Here is a 23,719-nt window from a genome sequence, read left to right as displayed (position 1 = left end):
TTTGTCTGTCCCTTGTTTGTATATAAATAAATGTCTCTGACAACTTAATGTTAGTTTTTAATTTAGTTTTAGTTTTACAATGTAGGTCAGGCGTTGACATATGCACAAACACACGAAATGTCTGACTCCTGATTCAGCTCATGCTTCATACGAGTAAAGCGATTCCTCCTGCTTCTCGTACAACCATATCAGAACAGAAGCCCGTGTCACCCAGCTCTGATTCAAGAGCGACTCACATCTTGACAGGGTGCCCCTTTGTAATAGTTGTCAGAAAATGTGAGAAAAGGAAAGTTACAGTATGTACAGTAAGCTCTCACACACAGCTCTCAAACACAGCATTAGAGATTGGAATCTGATTGTAAAAAAAAACTGCCCGTCTCCCCAGCATTTAACGGTGCTGTTGTTTTTATTTTACATATTGTTAGCATTTTAATGAATTGTTAAGAGATTTATACACAAATCGCTAAATACGAAACGTAAAAAACCCAACTGTAAGCAATTGACCATTCATATTCCTGAATTTTAAATCCCTGTGTTTATCTGTGTCCAAGTGCCTGGTGCAGCTATTTTGAAAGCATACCTCAAGAAGGACTTTACACGCAGTCTGGGGTATTTTCTCCTTTTACATTTTTGCGATTTTATATCGAACCTGGTATACTCCCCAAAGTGCACAGTAGCTTGTACTTTTTGCCCTGTTTGCCTTTGTAAGCATTTGTTTAAAAAATAAGTTCACAATACGATAAGAACAGAGAAAGCACAAACTTAATAATATAACGATTCAAAATCAAAACCAAATCATAAAGTCAATTAAGTACCTAACTTTTGAAAACAGACAACACTTTATCTACAAAAAACTTGACATTTGTATCTATTTTTGAATTACAAAGCAGACAGAGCAGTCCCTGAAAGACCAGAAAGACCAGATTTGTTTAAATCCCTTGTACCAATTTAGATTGATCTTGATCAGAACACGACCATCAGACGTGAGGGGAATTTGGAACAGGAGCCTCTGCTTCGTCGTTTATTGAGCTTCTGATCAACGTCTGAGTGAAAGTTATTTATTGTCTTTGATTAAATTACGCAAAAGGCACCTGCGTACATCTTTTAGCTCATAAATTCATCGTACATTTATATCCCATCAATATTAGCAATGCTATCTTACCTAGCACTAAATGTAGCTCTAAATAAATGCAAATTTTAAAAAAACATTTAAAAATAAATGCTATTCCATATATTGTAACTTTGTGGTATTTAGAATTTTTATCTGAGGATGCAGGGGAAAGTATTATACAACTGTGAAAGAGGCTCGAATTTTAATACAATTTCGATCAAAAGAAAACCAAAATCCGTAAGATTTTACCATCAATATAACCTCGATATTGACGTTCAGTTGAAAGATTTGAAGAAACTCACAAAGAAGCAACTGCAGTTGGAGAGATTTGATTTGATCCGATGTTCGCAGCTCAATAATCCGTTCGTCCTCGAAAGAAGCAAAGGTTAGTATGTCTTGAGTGTCACCATGATCCTCTTCTCATTCCAAAAGAAAGGTTTTATGTGATCCTGATCCCACTAGAAAAAGAGTCAATTTCCGCCTGCACTGATATCCCTTCAAATGTTTTATAAGAACTCCGACGTTTATAGAGTAGAAGCCTGGTCCATTTCTTCTACTAAACGAGACTATGGGAGTGAGTATTTTGATGTCGAACTGGGATTTAAATAAAGAGGAACACTACACTACATTGGGCTACACGTGTGACAAAACGTTTATTTTCTGACCTCTGGATAGCTCAGTTGCTAGATCTTAAAACTGTAGACAAAAACAGTGGGCATTTCTGATGTCCCTGGTTTGAATCCAGCTCGAAGGATGGTGTTTTCTTGTTCCTTAATCAAAAAGTGAAAATTGCGAATTTGTCTTTCACTTTGACGTTCACCCGAAAGCTCAGTATACAAAGAAGTACAGGCTCCTGTTCTGAATAATCCTCACGTCTGATTGTTTTGCTTAGACCTTTAAAATGTACACTGTGGACTGTTTGCTCTTCCTAACACAATTAAAAAGCTGCCGACAAACTTACAGATCGGGAGTTTAGTTCAGTGATAGCGCGCACTTAAGACGCTCCATTTTCTATCGCCGGCATCTCTGTATTCTTTTTAAACGCGATATTTTTTATTCTTCGTGTGTGAATTTCAGGGAGACTCATAAACCCTTTGTCTGTTTTTAAGATACATTATTTTAAACCAGACATAATGAAAGACGTAGTAATTAGACACACGTACAAAACACATGAATCTAATTGAGAAAATTTTGACCGGGGCGAGGTATTACTAGTAGCGGCTCTGAACTCATTATGGTGCTGTATAGGAATGCAATACAAACGCCAATGGCACAATGGATAACGTGTCTGATTACGGATCAGAAGACTGTAGGTTTCTACTCCTTCGTGGTTCGTGAAGAAGCTTTTAAACCACACTACTCAACACTGACATCGAAGTGTGTGCGGTCCTACACAACCTTACTATCGACTAGATGAGTCTTCTGTTCTATCTCCGATTATTTCACCACCGTTATTGTAGGATAACAGCCACAGACACGAGAAGATATATTATTCCGAACAAATGTCTTAAAAAATCACGTTGAAAAGGGTGACAATAAGTTTTTGTTTCTTTAACGTAACCTTACTTTTGTCTGTAAAGTTCACATTATTTTCTGTAGCCGCAAATCCCCAATATTTCTGCTGTCTCCCGAGAAACACAAGCGTGGAGTCAAATCATATTAAATAACACAACACATCTATTAATTTAACACCTAGATGTGACAGAACACATGTAAGACTTACACACAGCTTTTAATATGCGATAGTGAATTTGCAGGTATCCTGGGGAGGGAAGAGAACTGATATTAAGGAAATACATATTTAAAGGGGATGTAAGTCTTAAATGTGTTTTGTCACATCTGGGTGTTAACTGAATAGTTTTTTAGCATTATTTATTGTGTTTTGACTCTATACTTGTGTTTCTCAGGAGACAGCAGAAATATTGATTTTTACATTTATATTCACATTCCCGGTGATATTGACTTAGGAACTCAACTATTTACTTGTAGTTTGACTCGTGTCAAAAGTTGAAAATCTCTGCAAACATCAAGATGGCTAAGGACGTGGAAAGAAACTCAATCACATTTAGAGAAGGTAATGTTTAGATCAGATTAATTCGAAGTGTGTCTCTGGGTGCGTTTGATCTACCAACGTTGTGATTAACTGAAGGACACCCTGATTGAGTGTGCCATAGAAACTGACACATGTCGTATTTTTTCTACATTCACAGATTTTTGGCTAAAGTAAAAAAAAAATCGTTGTCATTTTCTTGCCAGCTGGCAGTAATTCTTTTGCATTGATAAGAAAGATGAGCATTTTATCTTTCGCAATGTGTGGATTTCTTGAAAAACAAGTTGTGCCAAAAACGAAATGAACACTTCTTTTAACCATAATGCAGAAGCATGTTGTCTATAACAATAAACGATGCGAAGACAGGCACCGCTGGGATTTGAACCCAGGATCTCCTGTTTACTAGACAGGCGCTTTAACCAACTAAGCCACGGCGCCGGCGAAGCGCTGCCCTTTTAAAGCCACTTGGACACACCTCTCTGTCACATCTTCGTTCGGTGTGCGGTGAGCCTGCTCGCTGAGCAAGTTGAAAAAGGATGTGAAGTGGCTTTTATCCAGCAATTTCATTACCAAGGAGCTCGATGTGCTTTTGATGATTTACAGGGTGTCCAGTGCAACACAGGCGATGGGCTGCTGGTATTTGGAGCCAGGATTTCCATTAACTAGACAGGTACTTTAACCAACTAAGCCACGGCGCCGGCAGAATTCTCCTCTTTTACTGCCGCTTGGACACACCGCTCTGAGACACCTGCGTTAAGTAAGCGCTGAGTCGGCTGGCTGAGCACGTTGCCTCCTTTACATTCAATAGGAGCCCCGACACTAAGAGAAACGTATAGACATGGCTTTTATCGGGCACTTTTCATGTCCAATGCGCTTGACATCTCCCACGGGCGACAGAGTTCATTTATGACGCTTTTCCTTTCTTTCTTCTTTCTGTACACTTTGATGGAAAAAAAGAGAAATCATGTAGAGAAAATGTCTTTTTTACATGGAGAAAACGTGCACCAGGAAATGTGGTGTTTAGAAGAAGTGAGTTAACGTGAAAAGTGACCTAATTTACCGGAGCAAATGCTCACCTAGCAAGGTCTGCTTTACTACAAGAGAGACGTAGAATGAAAGACGTGATAATTTAACGCCGTTGTGGAACAAAACGCTATTTTCTTTGAATTCTAAATCAATTAGAAATTCAGAGCGACACATAAACGGTTTGTCTGTTTAAAAGTGATGATTTTTTAAAACTGATAAAAATGTAGAAAACACGTTTCGTACTTAGAAATTGTAGATGGGGTGGTGTACTAGTAGTGGCGCTGAACTCACCAAAGTGCAATTCAGTTACGTGACGGGCTAAGTTGTTTAATGGATAACGCGTCTGATTTCGGTTTATAAGATTGTCGATTCGACTTCTACCGGGGTTGTGTGATTTAAATCAGGCTCCTCAGAAATAGATGTCCGTTATGTAAATAGACGGCACCTGAAAGCAAACGTTGGGTCTGGTTTCCTTTCTTTCCTGCATGAAATAGCAAATCGTTACAAAAAACACCAGCTAATGTCCAAAAGCGTTAGTCATTTAAACAAACATGAATATACCGTAGGTCTTGGTACATGGGAGTGGATTTCTACCACAATTAAAAAAGGACAAATTATAATTACAGGCTTCAGACACTTTTTTAAACAAAAGTGGCCAAACACTCCCTAACTTTCAGGTTTGCTTGAACCTGTAATAAAAACGAGGTCTGAAGCTTCCGTTCTCTGATGTTACTGTCTCTAAAGCCGGACGTGATGTTTCGCGGATGTGCAGTGTGCCTTTTCTCTTGTCGTGTTCAAGATGATTCGCTGCATAAGCTCCTGACTGGGTGTTCTGTATTGCGCTGTTACTTCGTTCAGATTACCTATGTGGTGTACAGATAAAACTCAACTGCATGGTGTAATTTCCAGGTTTGGTACCAGCAGAACCTGCAGACAAATGCGCTGAGCTCGACGTGATTCGAACGTACAAGCTTCTAATCCGGAGTCATACGCGCTACCGTTGCGCCACGAAGTCACATGCTAAACGTGCTTTTAATTCCCCAAAAGAGAAAAATCAGCGTCCCTGAAAAAGATTTATTTTTCATTCTCTCCTGTGAGGAGCGCCACTCTTCCAACGAGGGTCTCTTCTTCCCAGACCACAGATTATTCTTCCTGCCCAGCTCTCACACAGATAGAAGACACACCATCTCCACTTATGTCTTCACTACATCTATAGATCTGACCCCCTACAGCCCCGATATTCCTGGACAGGATATTTACCACCAGCCTCGTGAACTTCTCATCTTGACCTCTCCCAGGAGGAGAACAATTAGCACAGAATCCTCTCTCTATTTAGCAAATAACACAAACCACAGTTTACCTGTCAAGACAGAAAACCAGGCTGCTCCAGGTGAGGCTTAAACTCACAACCTCGGCATGACTCCACTGATTATGTCATTTTACATGGCCTGAACCAGGAAAGAGATTGGAAGTCAAGAAGTTATGGTGTTGTTTTAATCCTTGCCTACACTTTTAATTTTTCTGTCAAATCTTTTATTTTGGAGTACTTTCAATTGATGTTAATCCTAGTCCCGATGAACGATTCTGGGCCATGGTGCGTTTTGAATAATGTTCTTATAGGCTTCAGTTTGGAAAAGTGCGCTCTTCAGAAGCTACCGAAACCGCTAATGGTTACATAACACTTAATGCAAAAGCAACGTTCGGGTTTGAAAAAGAATATTACTTGCTATGAATACAAACACTGTTACAGGAGGGGTGTTAGAGTTATTTTATCTTAGATCATCAATTCAATTTACAGTTCTTCTCCGTCTATATCAACAGTGTTATCGCTACTGAGCGCTAAAGGCAGGTCCTGGCAATGCTTCATGAGATCTTCTTTAGAAAACATTTAAAAAAAATATTTCCACTACCATACATAAAGTAAAAGATACCGATTGCAGCTAGATGCAACTTCCAATCGAAAATGTATCAGCTTTAAAATTTTCTTTTGGATCCATACAACGACCAGCATGAGACTCAAAATATAACTGTGTTTGATTGTACAGCATAGATTGTACAGCATTTATGTTTATATTTATGTTAAATTAAGGTAAGTATATCAAAATATCAACATCCAACTTCACAGTGCTGACGTAACAATGCTTGTCAAGTCCTCAAACAATTCCGCGTTGTATTTCTAAACGATTTTAGCAGAGGACGCAACAGGAGTATAAATGATATCTCCCGCCAGCCATTCAAAGATACTTTTCCATGGGTGGATATGGTTTTCTGGGGAGTTGCGGTGTTGATCACTATTGGACTTCCCCGGTCTCAAGTGTTGTTGTTGGACACGAGCAAAAGACTCGCATTTTCTGCAAATATAAAGAGGGTTAAGGTTTCGGCTTTTGCGGAGACAGTGTTTACATTGACAACATTAAGGAAAGCATCCCTGGGTGGGTGTGAACCACCAACCTTACAGTTAACAGCAGAACGCACTTGCCGATTGCACCACAGAGACTGACGAAGAAGGATGATCTCCATTCGCACCTATCCGGTCAAAAAATAAACATTGCTTGCATTTTCATGCCACAACCCATTTGTATCTGCTAGGCGGCACAGTCGTCTTGCACAAAGATAGCTTTGAAAGCGTTAAAAGCAAGTCATTCCGAGTTGGTCGTTTGTGTTTTCGAAATGCTGTATTGCTGCCAAATGCTGTAATGATCTCTCGGCTCCTCGGTTGTCACCTCTGCTCTGTAAAGGACTCACAGCACGCGTCGGCTTCCAGCACGGTGGGTCGGGACACGATGCCGGTGGTCGAAAACAGTGATTTCTTCCTCCTTAGTATAGTGGTGAGTATCCCTGCCTGTCACGCGGGAGATCAGGGTTCGATTCCCTGAGGGGGAGTCGCTCTTCTTCTACCTCCTTAGAGAAAGGACTGGCTTTCACTTCTCTGTGTTTCCTTTCACAGCGCCATACACCTTTTCATTGCTCTCGCTTTCAGAGCATCTGCACGGCACACGACTCGGCATAAGGATGCGCATTGAAGTGAAAGCAGGAAGCGCTGCGACATGCACTGTGCAGATCCCGCCACACTAAGAGGTGAGTGGGTCTGTTCGATCACAGCGCTAGGCGAATCCCCAAACAGTGTGCGTGGCGACAAAAGAAGCCGATCTGTTTCGAACCGGGGACCTTTCGCGTGTGTGGCAAACGTGATAACCAGTAGACTAAGGAAACGGTGCGAAACCGTGCCCAGTGGCCCAGCGCTGAGCTTCGCCAGTGATATTCGATGTGAATTGAATGCTATTCAAGTCGCAATTCTGAGATACCATAGCGCGAATGCTATTCAATTCACCAATCCTATTCAGGGGCGGAAAAGATCAGAACTTCGTGTGTCTCTGTAACTCGCCGTGATCGTATAGTGGTCAGTACTTTGCGTTGTGGCCGCAACAACCCCGGTTCGAATCCGGGTCACGGCAGAATAGGGGCGTCTGCTTTTACTACTTGCACGAATGAAGGCAAAAAAAAGCCAATCGATGTGAACAAACGGCGCTTAACAAAGGAGTACTGCCTGACTGGATCGTTGATGAACGACAGAGGCCACTCCGACCTCTTCTCGGTTTTCTTCCATGACTAAGGACTGGGCTGCGTCTTCGAGAGCCGGGAAGTCGGCCTGGACCGCTAATTCCCGAGAGTCCCAGCCAGCCGGCCGGCGGAGATCAGTGCGGAGAGCCCAGCCCCTGCGCACAGGCACAACACAAAGAGAAAGGAGCGCAAATTGACGTCCCGCTAAACTGCTACATGAGTAAGACAAGTAAACCACCAAACTGTGTTGAAGCAAGAGAGCATAAAGTGTGAGCGCAGTGACTACAGTAGGTTTTTATTCTGGCAGGACCTGCTACCACACACCTGGTCACATTACCGCTCAATCAACACAATCAATTACACACAGAGACCCGGATTGTTCTCAGCGTCTAATTAGAACCTGCTTCCAGTCTGAGGCGGGACTCCGTGAAGCAGCCTGCACACTTTCCCGTGTGTATCTGACCTCAGCGGAGGAGTTCCACGCAATTTAGACAGAATTAAATCACCCACACGTGTAGATTTGGCTCAGATGAATTTATTGTTCAATTAGTTTCTAATTTCCGAGGACAGTGTGTTAAACTCGCTGCCAGACAGAGTACGGAACATGCGGCACGTCCGTCCACTCTTTCATTTATCGAGGGGGGTGTTCTATCAACATGTACCGCAATGAAAATAATTTTACTATTTTTCACGTGTAATTGCATGTCACATTAAAATGTGTAATACAAGCATTTCTTTGCTTCCCAGTAAAGAAATACTGATCAGCTTTTGACATGATCTGATAATAATTGTCTGATTTTTCGGAGATTGGTTTTGCTTCGCAGCACTGAGAACCTATGGAAGCCCGTTTCCGCCAGGGAGTAAAAAAAACGCGCTATGGTATCTCAGAATTGCGACTTAAAAACTCAGAATTCTGACTTTATATCCCACATTTGCGACTTCAAAATATCCCATATTTCATTGTCTGTCCTTTTGTTATTGTAACGGATTCGGGTTCTAGGGCTTGTGCCTTCGCCGCTCCCACCCTAGTTCATGTCTCACTGCATTAGCTCGAACTCAGGCCTTGCCAGCTGTCGGAATTCTGAGATACCATAGCGCGGAAACGGGCTTCCATACATTTCAATTAGTCTGATCAGTGTAGGACAAGTAAATGTAGAATTATTACTTTGTCTGTCTCTTGTTTGTATATAAATGAATATCTCTGACAACTTAATGTTAGTTTTTAATTTAGTTTTAGTTTTACGATGTAGGTCATGCGTTGACATATCCACGAGCATACGAAATGTCTCACTCCCGATTCAGCTCATGCTCCATAGGAGAGAAGAGATTCCTCCTGCTTCTCATACAATCATTTTTATTCTTAATCATACTTTTCTTTAGTTATGATCAATATTGAACTTTTTCTAAATAAAACGACAAAAATCAAACATGCAGGCAGACTTTTAAAAAGTATTAGGAGTTGACAGGGTGCACCTTAGGAATAGTCGTTAGAAAATGTGGGAAAAGGAAAGTTAAGTAAGCTCTCACACACAGCATTAGAGATTGGCATCTGATTGTAAAAAAAAAAACTACCCGTCTCCCCAGCATTTAACGGTGCTGTTGTTTTTATTTTATATATTGATATATTGTATGCATTTTAATGAACTGTTAAAAGATTGATATACAAATCGCTAAATACGAAACGTAAAAAACCCAAATGTAAGCAATTGACCATTCATATTCCTGAATTTTAAATCCCTATGTTTATCTGTGTCCAAGTGCCTGGTGCAGCTATTTTGAAAGCAGAATCTATGATTTATTGCGGAAGTGCATTGTTGCCACCAAGGAAAAAAATCCAGAATTCTCCTAATTAAGAAATACAAAATTATCTCCTAATTGCGAGATAGCAACGATATCGTGTGTGTATGAACAACCTGTTACATTTGCAATGGCAGTACCTACAGATTAGCGAAAGGTTTGCTGGCACTGTGGGTTTAGTGTTCCTGATAATGTGCACGCTGAGAAATGCATACAGACTGACTTTCTTCTCGGAATGAAAAGGTTACCGTTTGTTCCTCATGTAAACACAGTTTTAACCATTATCACACTCATATATATGAATTAAGAACGAATGTGACCTGGAATCCATTGTACCGCTTCAAACTGAAAGTCAGATATTTAGTCTCAAAACTACATAACTCAAGATTTTTTTTTTCCTTGATGGCAGCATTGGCTTCTGTAATTTAGATTCAACCACTGAAGAGGTTGGTTTTGTGTTTTTAGCTATTGAACATAACTGGTAAGTTTAAGTCAGTTCTTGTTACTCTTTCCGCTCGAAAGAGCTGTATTAATACCGGCGCACCTGTCTCCACAGGAAAGTTATTGCTGTTCCCAAACCAATGTACTGCAGCTTGTGGCCACGTGTTCCTGCTGTCAGCCTGTGATACCATGTTCGTCAACCGCTAGAAATATTACTGCTCCAGTACAAGAGTAGAAGAGGAAACAAATGCAAACACCGTTTAGAAAAACGGTGACACACGTCTCAGGCCTTAACCATGACAAGGATGGGATTTGAACCTAGACGAGCAGAGCACAATGGATTAGCAATCCAAAAAGTGACTCCTGTTTAATTTTCTTTTCGCTTGCTCGATTTGTAGTACGCTCCTCAATCCTTACAACCGATAAACAAAACGGCTTAATGTGCCACAGCATTCTGCTGCAGGTACGGGTTGCACCGTGTATTAGGCGAACCCGAATGAAATATTTCAAATATGTGAAGAATTTCGTGAAACCTGAGAAAAGAAGATCACAGCCAATGTCAACAGTTCAGAGCCTGTAGGTAGCTTCAACAGAACAGAACGATCTGAAGCCGCAATTCTTTCATAGAGTGTATTGTGTCACTCTAACCATGCTGTTGCTATTACTGCTACATCTGCTGCCGTTGCTTTAAACTCTACTCAGCGGGCAAGTAAAGTTGTACAAGGAATAGACTACTTTGAGCCGTCCAAATTCCATTATGTGAATTTAAGCTTTTTTTGTATTAATAACAGCATTAGTAATACAATGCGTGCTCAGAAACGTTACTTATTAGCTTATGAAGCAATATTGTTCCGACAATTTGCGGTCTTCAAAAAGTAAACGCTGAAGTTTTTATACTTCCTTGTAAGCAGATCACCTTTGATTTAGAAAAGGGAAACTTACTTCCCTGTTGCTTTCATTGCAATATCTGAATCGAGACCCAAGCGCTAAGAAAGCTGAATAACGCAAAAGTCATAAACCCGATTTTAATTTAGATACACATTTTCTAATGCAGCCTTCATTACAAGACAGTCTATTTCTCGAAAGCGTGTAATGTGAAAAAGAGAAAAACGAAAATATATGGATGACAATATTTAAAAGATGAAGATTTTACTTTTGAGAAAACCGCTGGTTTTACAACTTTGCTGTGCTTCCTGCATCATTGTCAGTGTTATAAACTGGGTGTGGAGGTAGCGATCACTTTGTAGAGCAGTTCATAGGCCGGAGCTGTTCAGACTACTCTTCTTATTTCTCAAATGCTTCCATCATTTTTTTCACGCTAGGACGCGAGTGTGTACATGTGCTTGGTTTTCGTTTCACTGATTCTCATTGAAGATTTGGGAATTAACGACGAAAGAATCAGTTGCCTCGGAAAGCAGAAGGTTTGGTTCACAACGATCTTGAAGACACGCCCATGTAGAGCACAGTGTGATATTTGTACTATAAAAGACCAAGTGCTCAAAGTGACGTCTGCGTTTACCGTTGAAACTTGCTTCAAAGTAAATCAAGACGTATGTCTCTCTCGCTGTGTGTGCTCTTATCTGTCCATCTCTCTCTCCTCTTCTCTCACTCTGGAAGTCTGTGCAGAGTATCTGAAGGGGATGTAACACCACTTGGCAAAGAAGAAAAATTCTCAGAGACAGAATAAAAAATCATTATTCTCTTCTCAGTCAGATTCACAGCTCAGACTCACACTCAGACAGAAGCTCAATGCTGTACTGCTCTCTATCCTCACAATCCAGAACCAGAAGATATTCAGACAATCAGTACTGCTACATGAACAATATCAGACAGAACAGCCTGGACTCAAGTCACATTTCCCCCTTTTCCTCTTTCTCCCAGCCCTCTTAGAGACATAAAAGAGCTCCTGGTTCTCCTCTCCATGAACAGGGCTCAGGGGTCACTGATCTGGCAGCTGTGGGCTCTGTTCCAGGGCAGAAGCAAGAAACTTCAATAAACCCTTTCCAGGACTTCCAGCCCTTCAGTATTACTTTCTTTAATGTATATCAGCCTCCAAACATGTTTTTTAAGTGTTTTATAACACAAGTGAGTGTGGAATTATTTTTGTATTTATGTAATAAACACCAGTATTGACACTCTGATCAGTATATTGATTATTAGTAGCCAAAGGCCGATGGTCGTGACTAAAATAGTGACCAGTTGACCAGTCTGTAGCTCTGAGCAGTGGGACTCAGATCACACAGAAGAAGATCTGTCTGTGTGTGATTCCACAGCAGCCCTGGGATTCAGCTGCTCTCACAAGTGTCTCACAGACAGTCTTATAAATGTACAATTAGATGAAGTCTTGTTACAGTTATAAAGTTAAGTGAAATCATCAGACTACCTATAGAAGTGAGAGCTTGGTGGAAATAAAACCAGTATACACCTCCAGGATCAGGAGTCTGATCCTCCTGGCTCTTTTACTCTGAAGATTCGTGTAAAACCCTTAAAAGTGCTTATTTCAGGGACTTGTGCTCGTTCTCTACTGCTCCACACGGGTACGCTTTGTAACGCATTAATCTGTGAAGTAAACTATTTTTTTTCTGTTTAATGATTTTCATTCCTCGGTTTGTCGCTCTCCTTCTCCAACTGTTATAAATCGCCTCTCTTCACAGCCCGGTTTAGTTTTTTGGAGATGTTATATTTGTATGAAAACCAGGAGTCTCCTCCAGCAGAGATGCGCTATTTTTTAAAACTTTTTTTATTAAACGTATAGAATTTACAAATTTAACTACAACCAGAAGATTAAGAAACATGTACAAGAGAAAAAAACACAACAGAAAAAAAACAGATAACCACCAGAGGTAATGAAGTAAATTATGTGATCAAATTGTATTTTTACATATATCATGTTTTCCTTGCTTTATTATTTCTCAGTTATTTATAGAATTTAAATAGTGTTTCAACATGCATGCGTTTCCTGTATAAAATAAAAATCAGCACTCACTTTTTTACAAAACAAAAAAAAACGCTTTTCTTTTTGCAACATTTCGAGTACCTCTGGCATTCATGAAAAAGACACAAAAGCAGCAGAGACGCGCTCTGTCTGTCAGAATAAGCGCTGTGACGTCACAGACACCAGCCAGAGCACCGGGATCAGAGAGAGAAAGAGCGCGGGAGGCGCACGGAGCTCACGGAGAAGAGTTATTGATCACTTATCTATCGACAACCAATTATTTCAACTGAAGAACCGTAGAAAAATCGATTAACTTCACCGATTGGTGAGTACTGATTCTTTTCTTGACCCTGTTTAAGTATCTAGAAAACAGTTAATAAAGACTGTATCGACCAATTACCATAGTGCGTTTAGGGTTCATAATATTCAATCCGAAATTAAACAATGATTATACATATTATTATTTAGGTAACTGTATCCTAGAGATAGAAAATGATATTTCAAGTTCATAAATGTATGTAAGTAACAGTTTAAATGCATTTTTCCAGTGTTTATAAATCATAAGAATGGTAACCACGGCGACAGGCGCCTCGTCACTTCACGCGTCTAAGTGTCTCGCATTTGTCACAGAGAGCGGTGTGACGTCACGAGCAGCAACTAATACTAATATCAGTGTCTTCATGTTAATATTAGTGAGATTACAACTGGTAGTTTTAATGCTAGTGTTCATGTGAGTATTAATGACAGTGGCACTACTGATTGTTTTAGTTTAAATGTTCATATTCATGTTAATATTAATTATAATTATAGTGTTACTGTTGTAGTATTAGTAGTATTTATATTTGTGTTATAGTGTATCTGTAGGTAAGTGAGTTTGTGGTATCTGTGCGTGTGTGGGTGCGTTTCTGGAAGTGTGTGGTGTCTGTGTGTGTGGAGGTATGTGTCTGCGAGCTTGTTGTGTCTGTTAGTGTGTGAGCGTGTGGGGTCTCTGAGTGTTTGGTGTCTATAAGTGTGTGTCTATGAGTATGCATAGTGTCTATTTGTTTCTGTGAATGCATGCCTGAGAATGTGTGTGCATGGTTTGTGTCCATGAGTGTGTGGTGTCTGTCAGTGTGTAGTTTTATATTTGTAAGTGTATGTGTGGGCATGTCTGTCAGTGTGTGTAGTGGCTATGTGAGTATTAATGATGATAGCATTACTGATAGTTTTAGTTTTAATGCTAGTATTTATGTAATATTAGTGATACTTATAGTGTTAGTGTCAGAGTATTAACACTCATCATCATCATGTTAGTATTATTAGTCTAGTAGTAGTTTTTGTCAGTGTTAGTAACAATGATAGTGTAAGTTTTGGTGATTGTGTTACTGTTGTAATATTAGCAGTATCTGCATTAGTGTTAGTTATAGTGTGTCTGTACCTAAGAGTGTATGTAGGTGTCTATGTGCGTATATAGTGTCTATTTGTGTATCTGTGAGTCTGTGAGTGTATATATGTGAGTGTGTGAGTGTCTTATTGTGTGTATAAATGTGTGATGTGTTTGTGAGTGTAAATGTGTGTGAGAGTGTAGGTGTACAGTATATCTGTCAGTGTGTGTGAATGTGTGTGTAGGTGGGCTTGGGTTTCACTGATGTGTCTGACAGAAGTGACCCATCAACAGGTGTTGAGTTCCAGAGCCGCTTGCAAATAAAAACACTTTCTAGAGTCCAGGCCAACTTCCAGAGAGCTGTGAGTTCTCTGTTTTTATCAGTATTAGTAATAATGACAGAAGTAATTCCCACGCAAATGATTATTAACCAATACAGACATCAGAAAATATTGCCTTTGCAATGATGTCACTCCTCTTCTTCATGAATTTTCTTTAATGACAGGACATTTCTCTGTCTGAGTGCCTGCTGCAAATAGTGTGACTAGCCATTTCTCTCCAATATTTTCTAGTTCAGTTATTTATCGCATATGAAATATTATTCTCATTAAGAATATTTTACCTGCAAAGTCACAGTGAAACTACTATGGCAAATGAATGTTTTATGGGTGGAAAACGTTCAAAAGACTTAATGCTCCAGGGAAGGTTTGAACACACAACCTCATTATAACTCCACTGTGCACAGCTACATGCATACCACACACTGACCAACTGTGCCACTGGACCTCTGTAAGGCAGGCTCCTACACCGATTGTAAAACTGGCACCAACGTAGGGCGAAACACAGGGTTTTGGCTGTGGATACATCTCCACATGGGTGAAAGGAATAGTAAAATAGTAAGGTAAATAAAAGATACTGAAATATACAGTATGTGCTCACTGTAATGTAGGAAGAGGTGGTCAACAAGCAAAACAGCTTTGTGGATAATGTGAAGTGACATTGTTTTGTGTCAATTAGCCCACGAATTGTGCTTCATGTGCCTTAAGCTGTGCAATTTGTATGGTTGTTGAATGAGATTGGTTTCTTCACAAGCCCGGTCAATTGCCAGAGGAGAGCTTGCCGACACACACCTTCATGAAGACTCTCTTTAAGATGATTACACCTTTCATTGTCAAGTCGCCTCCTTTGCATACAATAGTAGCACCAACACTAAGAGAAAGGATGAGAAATGGCATTTATCAAATGATTGCAGTGTTTGTTTGACTGAGGATCCTTGTGTGCTGAACTGGCCTCTGGAGAAGTGTAGTGCAGTAAAGGAGAAGATTTGTGTCACTCAAGGCTGTAACGGAAATGAACAATACAATGACAATACTTTTATGAGAGTAAATAATACTGGTGCATCACAGTTCTTATAATGGTGAAAACAGGAGCAACTTCTCTACAGTTTTGACTGAAGTATTTAAACGGCAAGAAATAATATCACTATGCAATTAATTAATGCAATTGAGCTCCTCTAAATGTTCTAGTCTGATGAAACAATGTATAGAATTAGGTGACAATATCAGAATTCATTCAAATACACAAGATTAATTTTCAGCAGCAAAAATACGCTCGAAAATATTTTACAAGAAAGAAACCTTACATTCACCTAAATCAACATTCACCCTCTACGTTAGCAGAGAACAGTAGGACAGTTAGTTAGTGTCACTGGACACTCTGTCACAGAGGCTGATCTCTTCAGACCTCGATGAGTCTTCCAACTTGTCTTAGCTGTTGAAGAAGCACCTGTTGAATCTCAACCAAGATTTCCTGAGAAATCGTTCAGCGAGCGATTCCTCCCTCTGGACTCTGCACTGAGCTGAAAGCTGTGCGAATTCCTCAGTGTATGTCCTGTACTGTTACATGCGCACTTGTGTAGATTATCTACTTGGAGAAATGTGACAAGAACACATAGAACTTTTTCCATATGTGAAGGAAAATGCTAAAGAGCCTGAAAACTGAACATTTAAGTTTGCGTGCTTTATATACTGTATATTCTTTACTATACTTTACTTTACATTCTTGGGGTGGAGCAGTGGCTCTGTGGCTAAGGATCTGCGCCTGTGGTTGGAAGGTTGCTCATTCAAATCCCTCTGCCAGCAGAGGAATCCTACTCCACTGGGCTCCTGAGCAAGGCCCTTAACCCCAACTGCTCCAGGGAACCATACAATGGCAGATCCTGTGCTCTGACCCCAGGCTCTCTCCTTATCTGTGTGCCTCATGGAGAGCAAGCTGGGGTATGCAAAAAGATCATTCCTAATGCAATAAATTGTAAAGGGTTAATAAAGTGATGTTATTATTATTATTCCTTACAGCAGAGCAAACAAATTGTTACAAAAAACACCAGCTAATGTCCACCAGCGGAATTAACATTAATATACTGTAAAGTGCTGTTACTTGGGAGTGTTAATCTACAGATAAATTAAACAAATGGCATTTATAGCTCTAAAGAGGTTGACATAGACGTCTGTAACAGATCTTTTCAGTTCATTGCTGTTCCTCTGACTTGGTGAGCCTTTGGAATTTTAAAAGCGTTTTGCTTGCCTCTCATGTGGTCTGTGTACCAGTCCATTAAGAGCCGCACTGTCACTGTGTCGTGTGTGGTCCTACACAACTACACAGCTATCTACTGGAGTCGTCTTCTGTCCATTGCAGTTGAGAACAGATTTGATACGGAGCTGCGCAGAAATTTCTGCGGCAAATATCGCTGCAGAACTAGCCCGTGCACAACAACGAAGAGAAAAAGAAATACCACAGGGTTGCCCATAAGAGGGAAAAATAGAAATCAATTGTTCAAACAATTACAACACTCGTCCTCTTACAGTGGTCTCATGTTATTTTTCTTGCCGTAAGAACAGTGGGATTGTTCAACTGTATTGTTCCCCAAATGGTTGAATAATAATAATAATGATAATAATAGTGGTGGTAGCTGATCGTTCTTGTCCGTGGCCGAGTGACCTGTGTGAATACAGTATGTTGATTTATTCTCCTCAAGGCATCGCATTAGCAATTCAAAGAGCGTGGGTTTTAACCCATTCAGTGCTTATTTCAACTAACGCCATGTTCCTTTTTCTAGGTCTTCACATAGTTTACAATGTAGAGGTATCTTTAGTAATTAGAAAAAAGCTGCACCTCGGAGATCCATCTCACAAAAGCAGACTTCTTAAAGTGCACTTATGAGCTGTAGAACCTGAAGGAGTTCTCTCTCCTGGATATTAAACATGCAGATAATGAAATCAGTGATTTATGATTTCTGCAACCTTCCAATAAATACATCTAAGACATGTAACAAACCCATTGTGCAGCTCCAGTGGCACAGTTGGTCAGTGCATTGTACTTATATAGCAGTACATAGTGAAGTCATGCTGAGGTTGTGAGTTCAAGCCTGTGGCAGTTTTGCCTATGATTTTAGCTACAGAAACTTTCTGTTGGATTTAGGTTGGTTCTTCTGTTACTTTTTCCGCTCGATGGAGCTTTATTAATGCAGGCACACCTGCTTCCTCGGCATTTCATTTTATCGCTGCTCACAAACCAACATACTGCAGACACCTCTAATACTGTCACTGCTTGTGGGCCACATGTTCCTGCTGTCAGCCTGCTATACCATGCTCATGCGTGTCTAGAAACATTACTGCTCTAGTACAAGAGCGAAAGACCAAACGAAATCGCACCCACTTTGAAAAAATCACGTTTGACAAACCATAGGATGACAAGAATGGGATTCTTTGGTTGTTTGAGTACATAAATCAAAGACACTGTGTTCAGCATATTCACATCAGGCACTCGGAAAGAGATAAACCCAGAGAAAATCTTCTCACATTTTAATCTGTAACTGCAGGATTCAACAAATTGTTAATTATCTCAACTTCACTTACAATTTTTAAACAATTTACAAAGCCCACAGTGGATGACATTTGGTTCCGGCACACATCAGTTGCTTGGAATATCATTGTAATATTTAATTTGCTTTCCCGTCACACCACTTTTATTAATAATGAAGTTTATCAATACACGTTTGTTTAAAACATGTCATTTATTATTGATACAGTTTCATTCTGTCTTTATTAGGAGCTGTATCACAGCTAATGCATGTAAAGCCTTAAGTATGTAATAGTGAGAGTTCAGTTATCCCAGGGAGTGAAGAGAACTGAAATTTAGTAAATACATATTTTAATAGAGTGTAAATCTTCAAAGTGTTCTGTCACTTCAAAAGCAAATTACAGGAGCAGGGATTGAACCCACATAGACATTTGCTTACTGGGCTTAAGTCCAACACCTTAACCACTCAGCCATCCCAAAAAACAGTTTCAGCTTTGTGTTACACAGTTCATTGAATATATTTGTTCATTGAATATATTAATTTAATATATTTGTTATATTTTTGAATGGAATGGGACTGTACACTGGTGGTTCCCAGGGGAAAACGGGGTTATTGAGCCATTGGGTATTCTGAGAATAAATTGGGTGGGTGAATGTAACCGTGTGGTAAAGTAAAACAGTCTTCTTAGATGAAGCGCTACAGATGCAGCCCCTGAAAGTGTATAAGACTTACATTTATAGTACTGCTGACACAAATGGAGCCTCTACATCAGACCGAAATAGCGATGTGTTCGCTTAGTTGTGGGTAGGATCTCCTCATGAATCTGTCTCATTCATCAGTGGAAATAGAAGCCGTCACTGTAAACTCGGACGTGATGTTCCGCAGATGTACAGTGTGCCTTTCCTCTTGTTGTATTCAAGAGTACTCACTGTGTGAGCTCCTCACTGCGTTTCCTTTTCTTTTCCTGTGATTATCTACGTGGAGTGTGGTGACAAAATAGTCTTGAACATTTTCGGTTTGTGAAAGGAAACACTAAAGAAAATACAAGTGATTAACTTTTAAAATATCGACAGTACAGCTAGAAGAGTGGAAGATAAAATACGATTTATAATTAAATTCACAATACACTTAAGGAAAACACAAACGCCCGAACAGGGACTTGAACTGGACCCTCAGATTAAAAGTCTGATGCTCTACCAACTGAGCTATCTGGGCTCTGGATGGTGAATGACACTGTCGTGATCCTCGCAAGTCACATGTCTCTTCTTGTGCCGAAGCGCAGTCATACAGTACCTGACCCGTCTGGAATGTCTACTGACAGACTTTATCCAGAAGCGACAGCACCACTCCCAGTAGAATGAGTGAAAAATACAGCATGACATGGGGAGGTAAGGGGCTCCCACAATTCATCTTTCCTCACATTACTGATTTTTTCAATAGCATTTTGACCTTTTTTCACATTCAGATTTTTTCGCATTTAATAAGATCTTTTAATCAACAACATTAAGAACGAAAACAAATGGAACATTTTTTGGAACAACAATTAAAAAAACTTTCAATGCCTTGGTTCTATAAGTGTGCACACTTTTTTGTTAAAAATTAAAAAACATTTTGTTAAAATTCAATAAATAGTCTATCAGCAGCAAGAAATTATTCTGAAAGATTTTTTTATATCATAAACTGTAAGACACAAAGAGAGTTTACAGGTCTTATCCTTCGCTTTGTCTTTTAAATCAAGCGGTCGGGATTCAAACCTGTGTTCGGACTGTTGTGTTTCTTGAATTTCTTGTAATCATCAAATGTCGTTGTTTGGTCCATCAGTTTTTTTCTCAGTTGTACAATGGAATTCGCGCAGTTTTCAGCTCAGTGTGGAGTCCAGAGGGAGGACTCGCTCACTGAATGATCTCTCAAGAAATCCCGGGTGAGATTCAAAAGGTGTCTTCTTCAACAGCCACGACACGTCTGAAGACCTCTGGATTTCCTGAATATGACATAAAATTAGTTCAAATCATTTGGTAGTTAACAGAACTAAATGCTTTAGAGGTACATTTAAAACAGCAGAGCAACACCGTAGCACTTCGAGTGTGCCTGAGTTTAATTGTGTGAACTTAGCTCTCTATGAACATGAGCAAAGAGTTCACATTCAACAGAAGATTGCAATGTGAGCACAGAAATATAAAGCACCTGGAGATGCCGGGACCTCATACATGCGAAGCATGCGCTCTACCACTGAGGTATATCCCCAACAGACTTATTAACGGAACTGAGATGTGCTGATGCTCTCTGAACACAATCCACCACTAACGAAGGATGCCTGCAGTTTCCCACTTTTGTGTTTCCTCTACTACAGAGTAAATTCATAGGAATGAAGAAATAAGGAAGGAAAAATAACCGCATCGAAGCTTCCAGAGATTGGTTAAAATGAATCCGTTATTTTTATATCCAGTCACACGGGCGGCGATGATTGATTTATCGACGGGGAGTGCTTTTTTACCTCCTCACTCGACTACCTTGATTAAACTACGCATAGAACAACAGCAGTACAGATGATTTTCATGGACCGACTTGTTTTGTACAACTCGAGTGATAAAGTCCTGTCTGCAAATATTGTAGAAGAACGAAAAAGGGCGAAACAACGCTCCAACCACAGGAATGGTAACAGGAAGGATCATGTTATTTAATATGTCCTTTGGAGATGCCTTGTCAACGCACACAGGCGTTAGAGCTGGACAAATAATTGATAGTGGTGTTTGTAAACAATCATGAAACATGTTATTTCTAAACCAGGAAGAAAGGAGCAGACTTAAACTTTAAGAGACAGAAACAACACCTTATCACAGCTAACATTAATTAAAATGACATCACAATAAAAGAGCGGAGCCTTGAGTGAATCAAATTAGTTTTCATTGGACGTCTGTCTCTTCATAACTTTGTAGGTGAGAGGGAGGATTGCGGAAATGTGCCGGTGTTTCTCAGAAGTGCGTTGGTGGTATAGGTGCCTTCTAAATAATTGAGTCGGGTTTGAATGCCGGTAAGTGCATCCCCAAATCTTTTCAAGAAAATCTGTGATCCGGTAACATATCTTTTGAAACTAGCATTCAAGGTAGGATACGTGTTCTTAAATACCAAAAAACTCTATAAGGAAAAAGCAGATCTCTGTACACAAGACGGCAGTGCGATCTTAGAATTCCTGTGTTGTTGACGGATTCAGACTCCTTCTCAGAGGTCTTTGCTCGCCAAATAACTTTGCAGCTGAGGAAGAGCACCCCGGAAAATACCCAACACAACCAGCGAGCGTGTTGGTTGCTCTTGCTCTTAATGCAAGTGCTGTTTTTTTCAATCATTATTAACCAAAAACAGCAGCACAGGTAGGTCGCATTTGTGATTATGTCACTTCTCTGCTTCAGCAAGGTCAATAAAAGACTCTGAAAGTAGTAAAGCAAAACTAAACTCAAAATCATATTAGGAATTCTGAGCGATATATCCATACAGGTAATCCAATAAGAATGTTGAAATATTTGAATATCATCTCTCTATATATTTCACTGCTTTTTACCAGGAGTAAAACTATTGGATTGAAGGAATGCTAACCGCTGGGTTAAAATGTATAGTTGTTATTTGGAGAAATCTGTAAACTCGTGATCTTATATGTTTTAAAAGACAGCACAGGAAAAAACGACAGTGCTGATTATTTTCCGGAGACGGAGCACTGATGACCTATCCGAGCTGATTGATAAAGCCCACCCAGTGGATACTCTAGCAGAACGTCAAAGAACATTCACCTCTGTATCCAAAGAAACCACAGGAACAACATCAGGAAGCACAATCAATTCCCCTTTTAATTTTTTCCTGTAAGGTATGCTATGTGAATTCATGAAGTTAATCCTCTGATCTCTTTTGACCACGAACAAAGTATTTCTGATGGAGCGCTATGTTCAAAGATTTAATAAGCTTTACCCCTGCCAACAATTCGGCGTGAAGAATTAAAAGTTTCACAGACAAAAGCAGCTCACCACCACAGCCAATATTAAATGTACTTGCCGGTACACTATCATGTGCACTGCCTCAAAAGTGATCTTGGCAGATGTTGTTCCCTACATAAAGCTGAACATGCCAAAGAGAATTTATGTTGAGAAAACAAAATATTTTTTCTGCCTTGATGTTAAGCTGACAGTCTGTCTTTTAGAAAGTCTATCACTAAACACCTCCCGCAGCCTAACAAAAAGCGCTTTTACTGATCGTATTGCATGTCTTAAAACACTAACATTTGGCAGCGGTGGGATTCGAACCCACGCCCCCAGAGAGACTGGAGCCTAAATCCAGCGCCTTAGACCGCTCGGCCACGCTACCTTGCTCCATACCCATCTTCCTCATATTGCTGGCTTGGACTGGGGACTTCAGCTCTTGTCGTCAGATCTAATGATATGACATGTGGAAGTGACTGCACCTTCATCTTCTGAGAAGCACAATCGCTACTTTCACCGGCAGAAACAGCAATAACGAAGGAGATGGGATTCATCCTTTGTGCTGTTTGTAGGGGTGCAACTCTACGGTGATCTACTGACTTGAAGAGCAAAAATCAAAATCCTCTGCTACTACTGTTGCTTTTTTCTCATAGTTTCTTCAAATCCTTCATTTGAACGTAGATTTTGAAGGATATTGATGATAATACCACATAAATTGTGGTTTTCTTGTGATCGCCAATTTTATTCAAATAACAGCCTTTTTTACAGTTCCTTGCGTGTTTCACAAGGTATAATAGCCCCCCTCGCATCCTCAGCTAACATATTTTAAAATTACATTAGCTTATACAGCATGCATGTTTACATTTATATTAAAATTAAAGTAAATATACAAGAATACATACAGTGCTAACCCAATAATTCTTGTCAGGTTCTCCAACAAATCTGCGTTGTTATTTTAACATGTTTCAGCTGAGGGTGCAACAGGAGTATAAATGAATTTTCCCGCCAGCCATTCAAAAACCAAATTCCATGAGTGAACATTATTTTCTCAGATGTTGCCGGCATTGGACTTTGCCGGTGGTATTGAATTATGTCCACAACTGTTGTAGTAGTTCCTTCGTGAAATTCGACACGTGCAAAGCACTCGTAATATCATAGGTGTTAAAGTTCGCTGAGTCTATTCGAGTCATGGTGTGTATCCCTGCCTATCATTGGGAGACGGGTAGCTTTTTTACACTCAGATTCCAATCTTCAATGCTTTCTGTGAGAGCTTACATAACTTTCATTTTCTCACATTTTCTGACGACTGTTCCAAAGGGGCACCCTGTCAATTCCGAATACTTTTCAAAAATCTGCCTGCATGTTTGATTATTGTCATTTAATTTAGAAAAAGTTCAATATTGATCATAGCTAAAGAAAATAATGATCACGAACAAAAAAGGGATAAAGATGCGAGTCGATCGTGAATCAGAGCTGGGTGACACGGGCTTCTGTTCTGATATGGTTGTACGAGAAACAGGAGGAATCGCCAATCTCCTGTAGAACATGAGTTGAATCAATAGTGAGACATTTAGTATACTCGTGCATATGTCAACGCCTGACCTACATCGT

The 23,719-nt window shown here is 39.9% G+C and overlaps 1 protein-coding gene and 2 non-coding genes across 3 annotated transcripts in view; all 3 read right to left on the bottom strand.

The window, feature by feature from the left end:
• The window catches only part of LOC148825762 (uncharacterized), a 232,396-nt gene that overhangs the window by 58,197 nt on the left and 150,480 nt on the right, over positions 1–23,719 (bottom strand). The window lies entirely within an intron of this gene.
• trnat-agu (transfer RNA threonine (anticodon AGU)) lies at positions 3,526–3,599 on the bottom strand. The gene has a single exon. It is a non-coding gene; the product is annotated as a tRNA-Thr (tRNA).
• Positions 22,412–22,493, bottom strand: trnal-uag (transfer RNA leucine (anticodon UAG)). The gene has a single exon. It is a non-coding gene; the product is annotated as a tRNA-Leu (tRNA).

This window comes from Atractosteus spatula, chromosome 10 (assembly GCF_055471065.1).
Source record: "Atractosteus spatula isolate fAtrSpa1 chromosome 10, fAtrSpa1.hap1, whole genome shotgun sequence".
NCBI lineage: Eukaryota > Metazoa > Chordata > Actinopteri > Semionotiformes > Lepisosteidae > Atractosteus > Atractosteus spatula.
The sequence above is the reverse complement of the archived record's forward strand: the minus strand, read 5'-3'. Positions and strand labels throughout refer to the sequence as shown.